This window comes from Octodon degus, unplaced genomic scaffold, assembly GCF_000260255.1.
Source record: "Octodon degus isolate 3935 unplaced genomic scaffold, OctDeg1.0 scaffold00185, whole genome shotgun sequence".
Classification (NCBI taxonomy): Eukaryota; Metazoa; Chordata; class Mammalia; order Rodentia; family Octodontidae; genus Octodon; species Octodon degus.
Genome location: NW_004524761.1, coordinates 2,972,010 through 2,992,393, shown reverse-complemented (window position 1 = coordinate 2,992,393; position 20,384 = coordinate 2,972,010). Strand labels below are relative to the sequence as shown.

Genomic DNA, 20,384 nt, shown 5'->3' with positions numbered 1-20,384 from the left:
CATATGGGACAGGGTCTTTTCCTGTTGGGGGTTGGAATGTGGGATAGGGTCTCTCTGTTGGGGGTTGGGCTAGTGACGCACTTAGGTCTTTCCAGGGGATTGATACCTATTTAGAATATCAATCCCAGGAAGCACATGGACTTTGGATGCAGACCAACCTGAATTTAGACCCAGCCCTGCCTGACCTCATTGTACTGAGAGAGGAACCCCCCACACCCCCTAGCAGCTGGCAGTGGTGGTGAGAAACAGGTTAGGTGCCCAAGGCCCAGGAGCGCCTGAAGGTGGCTTTCTGTGGGGCTCCTCACCACTGGTATCCACTGGTAATGGCAGTGTTTGGCCTGGCCCCCACTGACATTCTGTTCTCACGCAATACGGGATTGTCTTGGAATGGTCTGCCTGGGCATCTGGTTCTGCCAGGAGAGGACACGCTTCTCGAGGACATGCACTGTGGTGTCCCAGCATGGGTGGCCTTCTTTGCCATTCAGGCCACCATTGATCAAGGATAACAAGTTCCTGCGTCTTGTAGAGATAGAGCTGTTCTGCGCACACAGCAGTCTCAAGGGGAGGTCTGTTCTATTTACCATCGCTACACCTCAGTACCCCAAAATGGTTTTTGACAGATGGGTGTTTAGCATGTTCTTGAAAGAAGATTCCACAAGCCCTCTGGGGAAACGCATGCTGGGTTAAGCCACATAATTCAAAACAGGTGAAAGGATGCCAGTGCGCCTGCTTCTTCTGCCTGGGTTCTATTTTTAATGCCCCTGTCTTTTAGAAGGAATTAAAGAAAACTGATACTTTTTCCAGCACTTGGCTATACCCAGACTTTTGTTGTTTTAAAAATTGGAGGCAGTTTTTCATGGTGCTTTTTTTTTTTTTTTTTGCGGAACGGGATTGAACTCAGGCCCTTGTACTTGCCAGGGAAGCGCTTATTCCGCTGAGCCATCTCCCAGCCCCTGGAGGCAGTTTTTGAAACATGGAAAATTTTATATTGACTAGGTTCTGGTTACTCCAGAGATGCCCCCTGTCAGGGTAGTGGCTTTTCCACACGTATTTTGTCTGAAGTTTTTAAAGGTTTTACATTTTATTATTAAGCCATATAAGCAGTACAAACTATAAGAACAAGTACAAGAAACATATTCCCAATGAACATGTCTGATGGTCCAAAGAGTGCAGACAGTTTAAATTCAACATAATGATAGCAATCTTAGTACAGTGTATGTGACTCAGTATAATGATAAGGGTCTTACTACAGTGTATGTGAATGAACTCATGTGCAATTTCTTACAGACCCAGCTTGGTACATCTCCAATATTGTCTCTTAGAATTGTGCCTAATCTTATTATCAGTTTTATCTGAATCCACTGAGGAATGGGATGATTTTGCTTTTGCTTTTTGACCAGGAATCTCTTGATCCTGAAAGTCTTGTGGGAAGACATGACAAAGAATGGAGTCAAATGTATACACCACAATGTTGGAGAGCAGAGCCAAACTTTCTCAGCAGGGCCAATGACTATGGTTACGAGCTTGGATGACTGGTGAATGTTGGTCTGGAATGCAAGATGCTCTGATGCTGGCAACTCCAGCTCAACTGTTAGTGTTGCTGGTAGACGGTGGCGCTTGGGGGCCATAGACTCGCAGGCTGCCGCACAGCCTGGAGAGCGATGGCAGCCGCCGGAAGTTGTGCGCTTCAAGGCCGCCTGAATTTTTAAAATAATAAAAGAGCTGTTTGTCTTTTATTTTGCATTACAGAAACTCCATCATTAAAAAAAAAAGATGCAGAAGAGAGACAATCTAAATCATTATCCTTAAAAAATTGTATTCAAGGGGCTGGTGAGATGGCTCAGTGGTCTAAAGCACCTACTTAGAACAAGCTTAGCAAAGCACAGGGACCGCGGTTCAATCCCCCAGCACCACATGCCAGCCAGCCCTGCCCCCTGGTGGGCTGAGCTGGCCACACACACACACACACACACACACAAATAAATAAATAAATAAAATTTAAAAAAAATTGTATTCACGGGCCGGCCAGATAGCCCAGCAGACTAAAGCTCCTGTGTAGGCAGGCACAGCGACTGGGTTCGATCGCCAGCATGCTGTGCCAGCCCTGCCCCAGGGGTGCAATGAGACAGGGGACTGAGACTGGGTATGGTGGCATAGGCCTGTAATCCCAGAGTTTGGGAAGCTGAAAACAGGAGAATCATTATGAGTCTGAGCTACACAGTGAGACCCTGTAGACCCTATACTAAAGTGCATTAAAAAATTGTATTCAAATATGGGTAGGAAGAGTGCTAGGGGAGCTGTTGGTGTTATGTGTGTCACTGGGAGGAAAGTCACTGAATTTAGAGACTTTTTTTGTATTTTAGGGAAGGGTCTACAGGGTGTTCAGGGTCTCACTACTACATCAGACTCCTAGTGATCCGCCTGTTTACAGCCACCCAAGTGCTGGGATTACAGCTGCACGCCACCACACCCAGTCTCATTTGCTATTTCTGTGTGCCTTGGGGGTGGGGCCAGCATGGCACGCTCAGGGATTGAACCCCCCGCCCCTGCACCTGCTTTCAGGTGCTTTAATCCACTGAGCTATTTGGCCAGCCCTAAATTTGGAAAATGTATCTGGAATTAGACACTAGGAAGTTGGGCTCTGTGATTGTGGGCAGTTACCCGCTCCCTGGGGCTTCTAGCTAGAATCACAGGATGGGGAACGCTGAGGCTCACCCAAGCCCTGGGCCTCAGACAGCTCTGTAGTCCAAACCAAAAAGAAACACTTTTTGTGTGTGTGTGGGGGTCATAATCAAGACCTTGATCTGCAATGAGAGGTGCCAGGGGAGCCCATTATCTTGGAACCCATTATCCTGGCTCCCTGGGATGGAAAGCCTCATCCCAAAAGAATCACCCTGAAAATTGCTTTGGCTGGCCTCCCCCATGACTCCTTGGATAAAGGAGACACCAGTGCCAGCTCTGCTTCAAGCCTTCAGGCAATATCCCACCTTGTTCTCCTAACGGGTGAATGTTATGATGACAGGACACACATGGTAGCTTTAGTGCCACCACTGGCCTCTGAGCTGACTGGGTATGGAAACAATGGAGTTGTGGGTACTGTCCTGTTGGTGATTGGTGGCACTTCTGGGATGAGCAGTGTGGGGCAGGGGGACACATTCACTCATACCAGGATGTGCTCAGGCTGTTGTCTGCAGTTCTTTAGCCTGTGGATGCTGTCCTCACCGCCTGCCCTCCATGTTCAGAGCTGCTGTCATGGGAGAATGACCATCCACAACATATATGTTCATTTATTCTCTCTGGTAGTAGGACCTGGATCTCCAAGATTTTGAAAACGGGCCTCCAGGGGTTGCTCCAGCCTCTACCATTGCCATTGTCAATCAGCTGTGGCTGACCTTCCTACTGTCCCCTTCCTGCCCAGCCTTCCTACCAAAGGCAGGGTACCCTGTAGCATCCCTTTGAGAGGTAACTAATTCTACCTCTCTTCCCATTGTCACAGGTTGTTGATGGCCATCACATTTCTGAACACATTCATTTGCTGGCAGGTACATTGTTCCTTCCTGTATGGCAGCACGGGAGGCTGGACACCTCCTTCCTGTGCTTGTGGTCCATGCAGTGCCTTGGGCCTGGCTCTCTTGCACCCCTGCTGCTAGCTGGTTCTGTTGTTCATCTCTCCATGATACCGGTTCTTTAGCATCCTTCTTGCCACCTGATTCTTTCCCCCAGGAAGGGCTCTGTCCAGACTCTCTTATCCTAGGTGGTGCCAGCCTTTATTCCACATCCTCCATTCAATCTTTCTTCTCCCTTACAAGTAGTGTGTGTGCGCTGTGACCACTTTGCTCTTGTCCTCTGCTTAACCCATTTGGCTCCCTGGGTCCCCAGCAGTGGCCCCCCAATCTCTTTTGGATCTTTCTCTCCTTGGACTCTGGGCTACATCTGGCTGAAAGGGTGCTGCTGCTCCTCTCTTGCTCTTGACACTAACTTGTCTGCTTCTGTCTTCCATTTGTACACATTGATGGCTCCAAGGGCACCTTCCTGCCCCATCTTCTCTGAGTGATGGTGTCCAGTCAGGTATGCGGTTGTCTCCTAAGTGCCGAAGGATGACTTCCTGTATATTGGGGATAGGGGTTGCAAGGGAATCGATTTAATACAAGACATATAATGTATAAGATTATTTTATAATATTCACCCAAAAAGTCAAATGCAGAAGAGCACAAGAGATCTGTCTATACACTAAAGACCCAAAGAACCCAGCTGAAGGCCTGAATTCCATGGCAATGGCCTACAAGAGTCCATCTGAAGACCTAGAGCCCACAGCAGTGTCTCATGAGTCCAGCTGGAGGCCTAGAACTCATGTCAGTGTCTCATGAAAGTATCAGGGATTTTGTAGCAGGAAGGTCCAAAGGCCAGTGGTGAAAGCTACTGGGCCACTGGGATGAAGGCTTGGTATCAGCAGGCTGAGGGAGCCAGGACGCGACACTCAAGGTAAGGACCAGAGCTCCTTCGAAGAGAATCACAGCTATCTATCCTCAGTGACAGCAAGGACCTAAGAATCCAAGCTCCTCTGCTGATGAGAACATCTTAGTTCATATCAGGAAAGCCAGCTTGACAAGCTTCTCCAGGAGAATCAACAGCACATCATCTTCCCCTCCAGTTCTCTTTCTATGCTGTTGGCAATAATCCTCAGCTGGGTCTTCCACACCTGGCACCACACTGTTCAGTTCAGCTGGGTGTTCCAGGTTGACCATTCTTTAACTCACCACACTGTATCAGCAGCTCTGACCTCTTTTCCCAACATTCTGGGCAGGCATGCCATATGGGGATACCTCCAGGGGCCAGGCCGGCAAAGCCAGAGGAGATTGGAAGCGTGGCACAGCAGAGAATTGTTTAAGCTAAGAACATGTGAGAGTGTTGGGTGTGGGGTGACTACTCAAGCAGGTGGTTGGCACAGGAATTTAGGACCAGCATTTCCAGTTTTTCCAGCCAGAAATACATATTCCTACTTGGAATTTCTGAGAGATTAAATACTGGTTCAAACTTAAAAATATCTTGTGGACCAGTGCCAGTCTGAGAACCATGTCTGGCATAATGGATTACATTGGGGAGCTTTCTGTCACTGTATAAATAATGTGACATAAATTAATGTAAAAGAGGAAAGATGTAATTCAGCTGATAGTAGTCTATGTGGGATGGTTCCTTTGCCAAGGGCCCAAGCATGGCAGAAGCATGTGGTGGGGTAAAACTGCTCACTTACTAACAGTCAGGAAACAGATCTGAGAAGGAGCCAGAGAAGAAGGGTTAGGGGCATGATATGGTCCCTAAGATCATGTGCTATGAGCCCTCTCTCTTCAACTAGGCCCCACTTACTAAGTTTCTGTTATTACCCAATAATGCCATCCAATTATGATCTCATAAATAAATGAATCTATTGTTGAAGTCAAAACCCCTCAGGATCCATTCACCTTCCTAAAGCCCCTCTTTTGAACTTCTGAGACTCAGAGCCATTTTAGGTCTAAACCATTAATAGTATGGATTGCCTGCTATATTCCACTGACCACCCAGTACCTTTATCCTGCATTGAAAATTTTCTTTTTCTTTCTTTCTTTTTTTTTTTTTTTTTTTGGTGGAATTGGGGATTGAACTCAGGCCCTTGCGCTTGCCAGGGAAGCACTTATTCTACTGAGCCATCTCCCTGGTCCCCAGTACCTTTATCCTGATGCGCATGGGCTCTACACTTGCACCTTCCCCCTCCTGCTCCCTGCTCCTGTGTCCCTTATCTCAGCTGGTGATGTCTTCTGTCCCTCATCCAAGCTAGGAATATGGAGGAAGCTGTCTTTCTCTTCCTTTTCGTCATCCTCCACCTTCGTCATTCACATCCAAAGTCTCCTAACTTTTTATTTCCTAAATAAGTCTTCATGCTGTTTTCTCTCCTCTATCCCTAAACATTATCCTAGCATAGATGTCTAGTGACTTTTTGCCTGGACCAGTAGCCTTGCAAGAGATTTGTGTGGTGGGCCATCACAGTTTATTCTCCTGATGTATATAGCTTGTTGTTTTGGGCCGAGCATGTAATCTTATTTCCTTGACTGTGGTTGGGTTTGTAATGGGGGGGGGTGGTCAATGCAATGAGAGGAGAGGTTCGCTGGGAAGCTCCTGGAAATTTCTCCTTGCTAGGAATGCAGCACACAGACAAGATGGTCAGTTCTGTCCAGATGTTGCTCTAGGAACTGCTGTTGCTATCTTCTGAAGAGGAGGACAGGCAGCCAGCAGGCAGAGCCAACCACACAGAGCAGTGGCATGCAGAGAGGAAGGGATGGAACCTGGGTCCCAGAGGATATCACTGAGGCACTGAATCAGCCATCTCTGCTGCCTGTCATCTCAGCGCATCCAGCTGCTTAGGATAATGAGTCTCTCGATAGAATCAGCCAGTCGGAGGCAGGGCTTTAGGTTTCAGGCGGCTGAGATCACTCTGGTTGGTACTCTTGCTTCCTGCCTCCAGGCCTGTGCCTTGTCACTCCCTGTGACACCTGGCTGCCAGGGTGGTCCTTCTTGATGCTAATCTGACTGCCTCCCCTCCTGCTCAGGGCTCCTAGTACCCACAGGACAGAGTCCCAGCACCTTGGCAGAATATGCAGAGGCTTCCACACCAAGGCCTCCTGCCTGTGCTGCTGAATCATTTCTCTTTAACACAAACCGCATGCTCCCTGTAGGCAGATCTGCTTGCAGTAACCAAATAAATGATGCTGTTTAACTCTTTCATTTATTTGACAAAAACTCCAAATGCCAATTCTATGCCAGGGTGGTTCAGGGCATGGAGATTAAAAAGGGAAGCAGCTTGAAGTGTGTGTGTGTGTGTGTGTGTGTGTGTGTATTCAGAGTTGCTTATCAAAGGTTTTATTTTGAAAACTTTCAAACATAAATAATTGTAAAACTAGCATGCTAGTGCATTCCTGTAATCTTAGCCCTGGAGGCTGAGGCAGAAGGATAAAGAAATTTAAGCCTGGCTCGGCAACTCCAAACTTAGGGAGACTCTGTCTCAAAATAAAAAAAGTTAGAAAGGACTGGGGCTATCATTCAGTGTGAAGGCCTTGGGCTCAGTAAATGTTCATGCTTTCGTGTAGATTCGCTAATTGACATTTTGCTGTATTCTCTCCTCCCATGTACACACCAATCTTTTTCTTAACTATTTGAAAATAACTTACAGATATCAGGGCTCCTTGCCTATATATGGTTCAGCATGTGTGTGTTAAGACGACACTCTTAATAATGCCATTGTCATTCCCCAACTTAATATCAATATAATAATATTATCTAATACATAGTCTATATTTAATTTTTCCTAGTTGTCCCAAATAGACTTATGGATTTGTTTTCCTCTTCAGGATCTGGCTGAGCAGGACCCACATACATAAGAGCAGCCTCCATAGAGTCCCCATTGTATTTGCCATTCTGTCCTAGAAACCTGGACCCCTTCCAAATGAAATTACTGCAAGACTCCACATCTATCGGGAGCCACGTTTTGTGGCAGAAGGAATTTGTCAGCATCCAGGACAAGTCTGATGATGTCAAGAGAAAGGGTCACTTTGCTATGATGAAACGTTTCTCCCCTCTGTAGTTCTGAGAATGTTAGGAAGCCTGCACCAACTGACATTGTTAAAATATAGTTAACATTTAGGTCAGGAGACTGCAAATGTAAACCTGAAGAGCATTCCGCCCTGTTGGTGACTCTTCCCCAATCTAGGAGAGAGTGGCCGTAGGAGCGGGACCCCCAGCTTCCTCAGTAAGCCCTGGGCCCTTTGTGAGAGTGGCCGCCACTCCCTTCCTAAAGTAAGAGGGGGTTCATTTTTCTTCCCTACTTGGCCATAGTATATTTTGCTTGGTCTCTTAAAAATCGTGACTGCACTAGAAGTTTCACTGATGATTTTTTTTTTTAAATTTAAAATGTTTATAAGCTACTGCAATATTTAGGTGGAGACAGTCTTCCCAGCTGCCCTAGGGACTGATCTTAAGGCAGATCCACCCAACCCTCTCACTTTCCTGCCGAGCACACCCTTTGCTTATGCACAGGTGAGGAGGGCCAGGCATTGCCAAAGCACAGCGGCTGGGGCGGGTAGATGCTGGAAGTCTCAAAATGTGTGGAGAATGCAAGGGACAGAGATGTACAAAGCACTGCAGACCCCAGAAGATGGACACCACCAGCGATGGCGGGGGCGAGTCGGGACGGCTGGCTGGGGTGGACAGGAAGGCAGACTGGGGCAGATTCCAGGCCGAGTGCACAGAAGAAGGCAGTTATAGGAACACTCATCATCTGACGAACGTAGGGACAAAGTGGTCATTGACTATCTGTCGGGGTAATGCCTGTAGAGGGGCACTTCTTGGGCAGTACTTCGCCAGCACTAGAAAGCCAAGGCCACTTTCTGAACCAACTTGGGAAGAGACTGGCGCACCCCACCCCCACCTCCGCCTCTGGATGATCCTTTAAACATGACTTCCCCCAAGGGTTAAAGATAGAAGATATCCCCTGCCCCACGAAAAAAGCCCCGCGAAGGTAATTATACCACCGTCTATTTAGCTGCTGAAGAATTTACCATTCAAGGAGATAGGACCCGCCTCGGCAGAGGCGCTTAACAGTGCAACACTATCACATTACCCAGATTGTATAAAGAGCACGAATGATTTCCGCTCGCAGACCTCTAATGGAGGTGTCTCTTTACAAAGCCGCTGCTTCAGGCCAGCTGAAAGCCTCCGCAGCGCTCCGAGATCCTGCAGCCCTAATCCCTTCGGCAACAAAGGTCTGTTTCTTTGCTTAGCATGAAGTAGGCCTCAGAGGCCTGTGTGTGTCTTCGCCTGTAGGCCAGAAGCCTCCTGTTTACAATTTCCCTATTCCTGTTTTTAATGTTGTTCTGAGAGCAGCCACAAAGGGCTAGTTTTGTCCAGCAGGAACAAGGGAGCTATTAGAGAGAGACGGAGGAAGGAAGGAAGGGAGATCGCAGGGAGGACTCCTCCAGGGATTAGCGGACACAGCTGTTCCCGAAGGGAGAGGGCTTTAGGCTGTTTATAATTTCCGTCACATTTACATTTTTTAATATTTTATTTCCTTATTATTATTATTTTTTTCTGATTTGTTTCCTACCCACCACTGAAAGCACGCATCTTGCTGCCATATTGACCAGCAGCGCTGTCGTGCTGGTACCCTGTTGACAGGTACCCGCTGGAGGGGACTCGTGTTCACCTAGTTAGGCCAACGTGAGCTCTTCATCTCTGCTCTGGCTTTTTGGGAGGTCCAGGGACCTGAGGAAATCGGCTGGGTGGGGGAGATGGCCCACTCGGGGCCCGTTGTGTGCCTGCGGGACACACCGAGGTCCACCTCGGCTGCTCAAGCCCAGTCGGCCTCTGCCGGTCTTCGCGGAGCCTCGCTCTCACTTCTACGGTGTATCTTACTTTTGCCTTGCTATGGCCTAGCTAATGAGCGTGGGGTTAGAGGGCTTTTACTGCAGAGAGAGAAGCTATCGTGTTCCTTATTTCTAAGATGCTTTTTGCAATCCCTTTAACAGAATTATACATGGTTTCATCCTGAAAGTAACTCATGTGTGTCGCCTTTCAGTTGTCGTCTCTGTACACATTCAGTTTTTGCACATTTGTGATAAAAACAAGGATAGAATTTTAGTCTTAATTTTCCACAATGAAGTCCGATGCATATTTTTATGTACAGTAACAATTTTTCTTAAATCTTTCTCACATCTTGTCTAACCTTTTCTCTGTCATGAATAGTAGCAACTCATATATCCTTCCACACCTAATTATATTAGGTCATGTGAGGGCGCTTATCTGATTTGGAATAATCATTTTATTAAAATAGAATTATATATTATCTATTTTTCAATATTTTGCTCTCCTCCCCTAACAATATGTAGAAGTCATTGCACTCAATGTAATATTTTTAACCTAACATGGTCTAGGCAGATACTCTCTGCCTAGGAATATCTTAAGCAATGTCTCTGGCTAAAGTTGCAGATGCCCATGTATATGGAAATTTCAGCTTGACTCTGTTTTGTTAGTCGTACTTTTTCCTGGGGAACTTTAGTCAAGAAATAAATGACTTTCTCAAATGTCCAGGTAGCCCATTGCTGACCCCTTGGGCCCTTGATGCCGTGGGGTAAGTTTCCAGACTTCAGTGTCTTTTATTTCCGGCTGACATACTACCACGGTTACAGAAACATTCCTCACGGTGGTCTCCTGAGTTAAGCAGATGCAGTTTCCCTTAGCAGGGCCCTAGGACGTGAGCTAATCTCTAAGTAAAAGAGCCAAGGACAGTGATTAACATTCTCCTGACTCACTCCAGGACAACTGTTCCAAACCCTTCCTTCCTGCTCAAAGTCCTAACTAGTTTTCAAGAGCAACTTCTTCTTCTTCTTCTTCTTCTTCTTCTTTTTTTTTTTTTTAAAGAAGAATATGGAGTTCTTCCAAGATTGCTCAATTTTTTCTCTAAAGTAAAATAGTTCAAACCATTATGTGCCAATCCAAATGCACTTTCTGTATTTGGCCCCTCTGGAAATGTGGACTGTAAGATAAGACATAGAGCCTCTGGAATATTAGTTTTCAGAACTGGCCAGGAAAAAGCTACAATTTCAGCTGCTTCAATTACCCCCATGCTTTTTAAAAAGGAATGCTAAGGATATTTTAGGGAGCCAATGTCCCAGAAGTCCTTGTCATCTAACTGCTCCTGTCATATGTTTTTCTTTTTCAGGATTACAGACTGGAAGTGAGGATTATTTTTCAGGACATAATATGCATTTGGGGAGAACATTTTTTGATGAAAAACTTTTTAAAGATGCTTTCCCATTCCAAGCAGAAATTAAAGGCTCTGTGGCTTTAACTAAATATTTTTGTTAAAAACCTAGCATTACCCCATATACTCATATCATAGCCTTTAGGTCGTGCGTGTTATAATCTCAGGGACGTGCTGTTGGCAGCAGAGCTTTCTTCCTTCTAGAAATGGGATTTCTTTGATGTAAAGTGTTGGGAAGACTGTCTAGGGTTGCGGAGGAAGGACAGGATTGTTCCCTTGCCCTCCAAGACACTAGAACAAGGCCTGACCATTAGTGGGGGACAGAAACTATAGGCCCAGACTGAAGACTACATCCATGAAAACCCTGGCGAGAAAATGCAGGGGGCTTTTATGACTTGATAGTATACATCTGTTTGAATAATTGCACTTGTGTGTGCTTTTTTAGTCAAATTAAGAGTGAAGAAAAAGGAAGACAGACTTTGTCCCCTTTACTCAGCTCCATTTGCTAGTGTACAGTCTAAAAGATAAAATGAAAATGGAAGTTTTTCAAGGCATTTTTTTTTTTTTTTTTGAGTAAAAGCTGCACTGGGGGCAAATAATAAAAATGCCAATAATACAGAACTGGGGGAATAAAAATCAGTCAGCTCCCCCCCAGGTTGTATTCCACAGTAATCATCATTCCTGTGAGCTTTGACAATTAATAGAGAAGTATATACCTGCTCTTCTATCTAAATAACAAGCTCTAAATTACTCCAGTTCAATTCATTAAAAGAAGGCAACAGGGGCTGGGCAGATGGCTCAGTGGAATAAGCGCTTCCCTGGCAAGCGCAAGAGCCTGAGTTCAATCCCTGGTTCGGTAAAACAAAACAAAACAAAACATTCTGAAGCTGCTTTCCCCCTGTTCTGTCCGAGTGCCTTGTATGTGCGTATTCAGCCCAAGAGTGTGTGGATGGGGGCCTGGCCCTAGCTCAGGCCTTTAAGTGGCTGCTTCCACAAAGCTGTCAGCCTCAGGTTGCTGGAGTTCGAACCCCAAGAGTGTATGGACAGGAAGCACTCTGTTGCTGCTGAAAACTGAAAATAACAATTTTTCTAAGGGCTGGGTATCAAATCCAGGCCTCCGTTCATTCCAAGCAGACACTGTAGTACTGAATTACATGGCTAGCCCTGCACTAGTTTCAATGTTGCATTGACTAGCAGCAGGTGGCCCTTATGTCGGCAAATCACAATTATGGCTATAGATGAACAGTTTTTATTTTTATTTTTATTTATTTTATTTTTTCTTTCTTTTTCTTTTTTCCTTGTATTTTTAGGGAAAGGGTCTGCAGGATGTTCAGGGTCTCACTACTAGATTAGACTCTTAGTGATCCGCCTGTTTATAGCCTCCCAAGAACTGGGATTATAGGCATGCACCACCATGCTCAGTCTCAATCGCCTTCTCAGCGTGCCCTGGGGTAGAGGGGGAGCCAGCAGGGCAGGTTCAGGGATCAACCCCCCCAGCCCCTGTACCTGCTTGCAGGCACTTTAATCTGCTGAGCTACTTGGCTGACCCTGATGAACAGACTTTAAAGGTGCATGCCTCAGAATTGTCTAGGTTTTTAACCTTCTAGGGGTTGGAGGTGATTGAAAGATGTTTCTCCATGTTGAGTATTAAGAGATGAAACATGCTGCGGAAACCCTATTGTTTTTCTATGTTCCACATTGCCGAGAGCTATGGGAATAGTTTTCTGTAGAAAAAACCAAGGTGGCCCTCCACATAAAATGTGAACTTCGAGTTGTTGACAGATGCTACTAGACCACAGTCAGGGTCCAACAAGTTGTGTTTATGGAATGAAAGAAGCAGAGGTCTTCCTATTACTGACTGTTCCTTTTTTCTCATTCTGATAAAACATTCTTTCCTTGCATTTTAACCAGTGACATGGTAGGGAATGAGATCCACATGTCATTTTTCCATTCCATTTTATTCCTAGTTGTTCTTTCTTAGAGTCTGAAGAAAAGGGTGAAAAATCAGTCCTGGACTGCATACATCAACCCTGCTAGAGAATCTTTTACATTAACAAATATTCTCTCCTTTGTAACCTCCAATGCTGAAGCTACAGAGAAATCCCTACTCTAACCCCACATTCATTCCCTTCCACTTTCCAATAAGGTATCCTTTTGGGCTGGAACTTTCCATGCTTCGTTTCAGCTCAAAGGTGAATTTATTTTGGAAAGTTCACACTAATTTAATTCAGAGACTTGGAAGGGATGTGAGAATAAAAATATACCTTGTTCTGCTCTACAAATAAATTTAAGACTTCAGTCATAGATAACTTTGGAGCAGCCAAATAGCGAAACAATAAACAGGTCTCAGAAAATTGCCATTGCAGTTGTGCAGGTTGAAGTGATTAAGCACAAATGTCCTCCATATACTGAGTGACTTGGACTTCCTTGAAATGCTGTGGTCCCTCCTAAGTGACAATGGCCAGAGCAGGGCACTCCAGAGCCTGGATGGATAGATGAAAGATTTAGTTTGGATCAGGGCAAATTACTCTGTGGTCTACAAAAATTGGAAACACGCTGATTATTGTTGAAGGCTCTTTTGAAAGAAGGGCAAGTTGAAACACCCTAGAGGCCGAGTTGCTCCAACCTGTAACACGATGTCTGTCAGTCCGAAATCCTTGGCACAGGAGTTACCATCCTTGGTCTAGAACAAGGATTCCCAGCCCTGGTGCTGTTGTTACTTGGGGCTGGGTAATTCTTTGCCAGGGCAGAGGTAATCATGATGTTCTATGTGCTGTAGGCTGGCCAGCAGCACCCGTTCTACAGACTGGCCGCCCATTCATAGCAGCCCTGCCCTACATCTTTGCCACTCATTGGGTGCTAACAATAAAAAATGTCTCCAGACATTAATGTTTTTGAGGAGGATAATCAGTGGAGTCTCAGGTTGTCCCTAAGAATGGGTAAAACTTGGAGTTTAGACCCTTCCAAGTAAGGCATTTAGAAGTGATGGGGCTCCATGTAGTGGAAAATCTGGCATTTTAAATGAAGATTTCCAAAAAAGTAGAGTTGGCATTGCAAAGAGGTGGCCCTCCTGTCCAAAGCTATTCTCCCTTGAATTGTTGTGCAGGGCATAAAGCAAATGCCAAGCCAGGGTTCAGGCTTCAGACCCCAGCTCTTAACCTCGGAGCCCTACTCTCTGCCAGTATATCAGACCTCCTTGCCATTATTAAAAAGGAAAGGTTTATGAATATTTTTAAAGAGCCCAACAAATACTAAGTGTGATTGTGTGTGTACGTGTGTTATGTGTGACATAGGTGTGAACACTGTATATGGGGAGTGAGGATATTTGAGGAAGAGATGCCAGCAGGTACAAAGGTCCTGAGGTTGAAGAGAACACAGGGAGCAGAGCAGTGGTGGTGAACCTAAGGCGCATGTGCCAGAGCCATCTATTTGTCATCGCTGAAAGATCTAAGAGGTTTGCTGTCACTGTACTAGAGGAATCTGCCAGTAAGACTAAGACAGAGAGAGGGAGCAGGGACCAGAAACTACCAGGCCTTATGAGCCATAATAATGATTTTAGTCACTATTAAAAGAGTAGTAGGTCATCCTTAAGGGATGACATCATATGACATCATATGACTTGAATTTGCAGGAGATCCCTCTGGCTACAGTGTCCAGGGGATCGAAAGGAGCCGCAGTATATTTGGGTCCCTTCTGGTTGTTCAGATGAAAGGCTATGAGACCCAGAGGCCCAAGCTACATGGTGTTTCTGTTCTCTTTTATTGAGAGATTTTGCTCTTATCTACCTACCTACCTACCTACCTACCTATAAAAAGAAAGCCCATAAATCCCATCTTTAGTCAGGTGGGGTGGCCAAGAGTCTGGGGCACTTCTTGGCTTGCTATTAGCCTTCCTCCACCTCTGCCTCCACATGGTTTTCTCCTATGTGTATCTGCATCTGTCTGTTCTCTCATCATTGTATGTATGTATGTATGTATGTATGTATGTGGTAGTGTCTCACTACACAGCTTGTACTTGAAGTTATCTTCCTGTCTCAGCCTCCCCAGCACTGGGATTACAGGCATGCGCCACCATGCCTGGTTTTAAGGCCGGCACTGCACTCTGGGGTTCTGGGGCCAGCTTGACATGTGGCACAGGGGATCGAACCCAGGTCCTTGTGCTTGCCAGGTGCTTGGACTGCTGAGCTATCTCCCCAGCCCCATCATTGGTTTTAGAGCCCACCCCAAGCCAGTGTGATAACCTCATTTTCATTTTTCATTTAACTGATTATGGCTCCAAAGACCCTGTTTCCAAATAAGGTCAGATCCTGAGGTTCTGTAGACATAAATCCTGGTGGAGAGGATTCGGTCCAGCACAGGCCATCCCGACAGTTTGTCAGGACCTTCTTTATGGACTTACTTCAACTAGAGAGTGCTTCAGAAAACTTTGTTACACAATAGCATCCTGAGGTCCAAACCATCCCTCTGCAAGCGGCCTCTCCTGGGCAGGAAGGATTCTGGTCATCAGCCAGCCAGCCATGGTCATTTAGGTTGGCTAATGGGCTTCCAAAGACATTGGAGTTGTTGACCCCTCACCTACAGTAAAGGGGGACACTGTTACGGGGTGGGGACACCTGAAGGCCGCCTGGGAGGCAGGGCAGAAGAGGCTGCTATGTGGATGAACCACTCTGTTGGAAGAATGTAGCAGGCAACTGTGTCTCTGGAAGGCCACAGCTGATGTCTATTATGTCCCCAGGCATCAGCCATTACCTTGGAAACGGCCCATCCTGACAGCGTGTCAAGGAAGTTGTTACAGGGAATTATTCCAGCCAGAAGAGATCTCTGCAAAGCAATCTGTTCCAGCCTACTGTGTCATAGAGTGGTCCCCACATCCCCGATATTTTTGCTGGAAGTGCAGCAGCAGCCAGCACGAAGCCTACACCTGTCATGAGCTAATGCTCGATTTCTGCCAAGGTTTGCTCTTGGGTTCCATTAACAGGCTAGAAAGGCCCTTCCAGGGAAGCGTGTTAATGTTTAACCCTTTCCCCACACACTCTTTCTCTCTTTGGGAGAAACCTGCTGCCTGCCAAACCACCCACCACTGGGTGGTTTTTGACATTCTTTGGATTGTGAGGCAGACCAAAGAAAGGAAAGTTAGTAGAAACTGGGCTTTATGTGCAAGGTCTGCGCAGCTTTTTAAGATAGCAAGGAGGAGTAAAGCTGAGCCTGGGCCAGAGAATGTTCACTGGCACAAATGACATAAAGCTGAGACAAGACCAAACCTCATTAGTGTTAGACGCCTCCGCTCTGTCCAGTGGCAGCCAGACCAGCAGCTCAGGATGTGTAGTGGGAAGGTCAGTAGCTCCAAGCCTCAGACCAATAATCCATGCCTGTGTCCAGCGAGGGGGTGGGGAACAGTTTTCAGCTGGGGAGTTGTGTTTCACTCTGTATTTTTCTATATGAGATGTGGGGGTGGTGATAGTGGAGAGCACCCTTCCCTGTTCCTGACCTCCGTGGATTTGAGAATGCTCCAGTCAGATGGGGTGGGTCTGGAGCAAGCACCCTTCAGTTCGGTGGTGCTGACGGAGGGATGGGAATGACTGAGTTAATGTTTGTTGGGGAAGAGTCAAGTGTCTGGAAGGATCACTCCCCAGGAGGGCGGGGGTGGGGGTTAGAGCTTGGAAACCTTAGTGAGTCTGAGAGCCCTGATGGGAGAGAATTTGGGCCTAAGAGATGAGTTCTGGGGAAGATCAGGGAATGAAGAAACCACAGACAGCAGCTCTGTGCTGAGTGAAACACTTCCAAAACAGGGCCCACACATGGCAGCCCCTAAGGAAACATTTGTTGGCTATGTGAGTGAATGATGATTGGAGAAATTATGTCAACAATGAAGTTGAGGTTCCTGGGGCTAAGGAGTTTTACTTTATTTATTTTGTATAGGTTGGGGGTGTTCCATTGCTAGGAGAGACAGATCTGATGTTTAAATTTTTCTGATTTTATAAATGATGCATACAAACATTGATCTTATAAATCAGACTTTTAGAAAGTTTTACTGAGACAAAATCTCACTAAGTTGTCTGGGCTGGCCTCAAACTTGGGATCCTCTTGCCTCAGTCTCCCAAGTAGCTGGCATCACAAACCTGTGTGACCGTGCCAGGTGTCCACACCAGAAAATTTCAAGTAAGACTGACATCTTTAGCCACTGGCCCTAATTCCAGGGTCCCCAGTTACTCTCCAGAGAATCTTAAGTTTCCCGTTTAGTATGCTACCCAACAGACCTTGATCTATAAATACAAGATGTATAAAACATTATTTTGTTTCTCGGTGAGGAATTATGAGATACAAATTACATGGCAAGAATTCTGCCACTTGCTTTTGTCATTCAATAGAATGCCCCACAGACCTCTGTGCATTGGTCTATTGAGATCTGCCCTGTGCCCTTCACTAGCTTCTTGGGTTGACGGCACCACGTCCTTGGGCTGCGTTCCTCTTGATGGGCATGGTGGTTATTTCCACCTCTGTGCCACATCACTTTGAAGAATATCCCTGTATACAGCTCCTTGGCAAGTGCATGAATTTAGTTCCACTCATTACCCATCCGGAGGAAGTTTGACTTCCTGGTGTGCTTGGTGCTCTTTGGTAAAATAGTTTTAAACTTTGACTCGACCGTGAACTGTATGCCATAAATTGACTGCACAGGGAAGGAGTGAAAAAAGAGGACTGGTAAGTAAGATGGTTCCCCCCAAGGCTTGGGTCCCTGCTGATATCTACAGAATGGTCCACAGGGCTTTGGGAGCATGCATCTTTGCAGGTACATTTGAGGGGGCAAGATGTGGACTCACTGTGAGCAAAAGCACAGAGGAGTCTGTAGATTAGATGGCTGTGGTTTCAGTCCCCCCTGGCAGGCTTCCTTCTAGCCCCAGGCTGGCCTTCACTCCTCTCAGGAGGATGTAGGCAACATCTTTGCTTGTCTGTGTTATGTACTATGTGTATCTGTATCTGTATAGGAGCAGTGTGTGTGTGTGTGTGTGTGTGTGTGTGTGTGTGAGAGAGAGAGAGAGAGAGAGAGAGAGAGAGTGTTCTTTGGCCTGAAGGTGTTCCCCAAAATTCCTATGTTGAGACTCAACCCCCATTGCAATAGTGTAAGAGGAAGTGCTGTTAAGAGATGATTAGGCCCTGAGGACTCTGCCCTCATGAAAGGATTAGTGCTTAATAAAAGGACTTAAAGGAGTGAGTTTGCCCTCTCCATCCTTTCTGCCAAGTAAGGGCACAAGATGCCTTTGCTCTGTAGGATGCGACAATAAGATACTACCTTTGAAGTAGAGAGAAGCCCTTACTGGACATGAAACCTGCAGGTGCTTTGGTCTTCAACTTCTGTCTTCAGAAGTGTGAGAAATACATTTCTATTTTGTTTATGACTTAATTAGCCTGTAGTGTTTTGTTACAGTAGCACAGAGTAAGATGATGTATGACCCTGCAAACCCAAATCTACTTGTATGGGGTCACTGCATGTCTTGTAGTGAATGCTCCTGGTGGCAGGCAACTCCTCTATGTGACGAGCGAGGGGTTTTCTGTTCTACCTGCATTAAGGTTGGACTCTCCATTGGTGGAATCTAACCAGTACAGGCCATATTTTGGTTTCGGATTTGGAAGGAGTCAGTCTCTTGGGTAATCTCTGGCCAACCTAAGGAATTTCCATTGTCCATGTAGTCTAACAAACTGTTTTAATATCTCTGGTGCCCTGTGCTACTGAACACTAGCTCTACAACTCATTTGTGGACTGAGTTAATAAACCCAACACTGACACTGTTATAATGTTCAAAGCATTCTGTAGTGTTTCTTATCCCTATAGGCGACAAGAGGGGTACGTGGCCATTTCTTACCATTTCTAGAATGGCAGACTGCAAACCCTGGTTGGTGGTGAGTGTGGTGCGGAAGGGACAGGGGGAGGTCATTGGTAATGGCAGTATTTTCCATTCGCTTGGTCTTTCAAGAGATACAGCCAGATATGATGGAACATGCTTATAAGTTCAGCGCTGCAGGAGCTGAGACAGGATCATTTCAAATTTGAACCTATTAAGAACTTGTCTCAGAGTTAAAAAAAAAAAATTAAAGGTCCTGGGTTCAGTTCCCAGTATGGAAAGGTTATTAGTATATATGCAGATTTTATTATTTTACAAGTAATAAAAATCTCATCAGTGATCATTTCTAACCATAGTATTTGTACATTCTCCAAGGTGATGCTGAAGGATATGTAATTACCAATTTTCTCATCTGCAGTCATCTTTGGTAGGCTTCTCTTAGGCAACTTGGTTTGCTGTCACAAACTTTTGAGTTCTAGGGGAGGCTGGTGTTGACCTTTTTGTCTCTGTCTCATCTGTGATGCTATAACAAAATACTTGAGGCTGGATACCTGATAAAAAGGTTTATTTAGCTCATAGTTCTTAAGGTTCAAGAGCATGATACTGGCATTCTGGCAAGGGCTCCCCACCTATGTCACATGACAAAGAGGAAAGGGAAAATCACTTGCAGAAAGGACCAGACTTGCAGGGTAACTTAATTACATCACCCTGTTCTCTGCAGAACTAACTCATCTCAAGAGAACAACATCAGTCCCTTGTGCATCCAGAGTCTTGTGACCCTATCACCTTATACTCCTCCCACCTTTCCTTTTTTCCTTTTTTTTTCTTCCAGGCTACACATTTATTCAATTTTTTTTTATTTTTTAAATTTTTTTTTGCGGAACTGGGGATTGAACTCAGGCCCTTGCGCTTGCCAGGGAAGCTCTTATTCCACTGAGCCTTCTCCCCGGACCCACATTTATTCAATGGAAAATAAAGTCCTCCAGCTTTACTGCAGTGGTTGACCATATCCACGACCAAATCCGCCTCTAACTGGAACTCAATGGCTGAACCAGCCCTGGCCTCAGCCCTCTTGTTGGCACTTGTGGTCATGGTGCTGTGTCTGTAGGCATCCCTGTCAGCTTCCCCTCATGGGGAAGCTGTGCCTCATGGGCTGCTTGCCCTCCGTGCCTTTGGGCTGAGGTCTGCCAGTCTCAGGCCGGCTGCGGCGCAGAGTAGCAGGCACAATCTCGGGGGGCGGGTGGAGGTAGTCACAGAGATACTGGATGCCCTCGTTCGTAAGGTACCTGTAGAAGTGTCTCCAGGCAAACTCTTCCTTCATGTAGCCTTGGGACTTGAGAGACCGCATGGCTTTCATGACGTGAAGGTTGGGCACATTCTTGTCTGCCACCTCTGGGTGCTTGCGCATGTGGGTATCTTTCTTGGTTACCATCAGCCCTCCTCAGAAAAGAGCTCATAAATGATAACCTGGTTCTTCATGGGCATCAACATTGCAACGGCTGTATGATCTGAGGCCGAGGCTGGAAAGGCTTTTTTTTTTTTTTTGAAAGGAAAGAAAGGTTTGTTTCAGCTCCCAGTTTGCGAAGGGTTTAGTCCATAATGGGCTGGCTCCAAGGCAGGGTGGCTTGACAGAGGAGCATCGCAGAGGAGGAGCAGCCCAGGGCCCCATAAGGGCCTCGTTCTACCTCTTGGTGATTCTGCTACACTCACTGCTGGAGTGGGAACCAAGCTTCTGGCCCAGGAGCCCCATGGCTTCAT

The 20,384-nt window shown here is 46.1% G+C and overlaps 2 pseudogenes; both read right to left on the bottom strand.

Annotated features, from left to right (window-relative positions):
* Positions 1 to 1,281: 1,281 nt before the first annotated feature.
* Positions 1,282 to 1,436, bottom strand: LOC101576045 (annotated as a pseudogene).
* Positions 1,437 to 19,614: 18,178 nt separating this feature from the next.
* LOC101591869 lies at positions 19,615 to 20,117 on the bottom strand (annotated as a pseudogene).
* Positions 20,118 to 20,384: the final 267 nt, after the last annotated feature.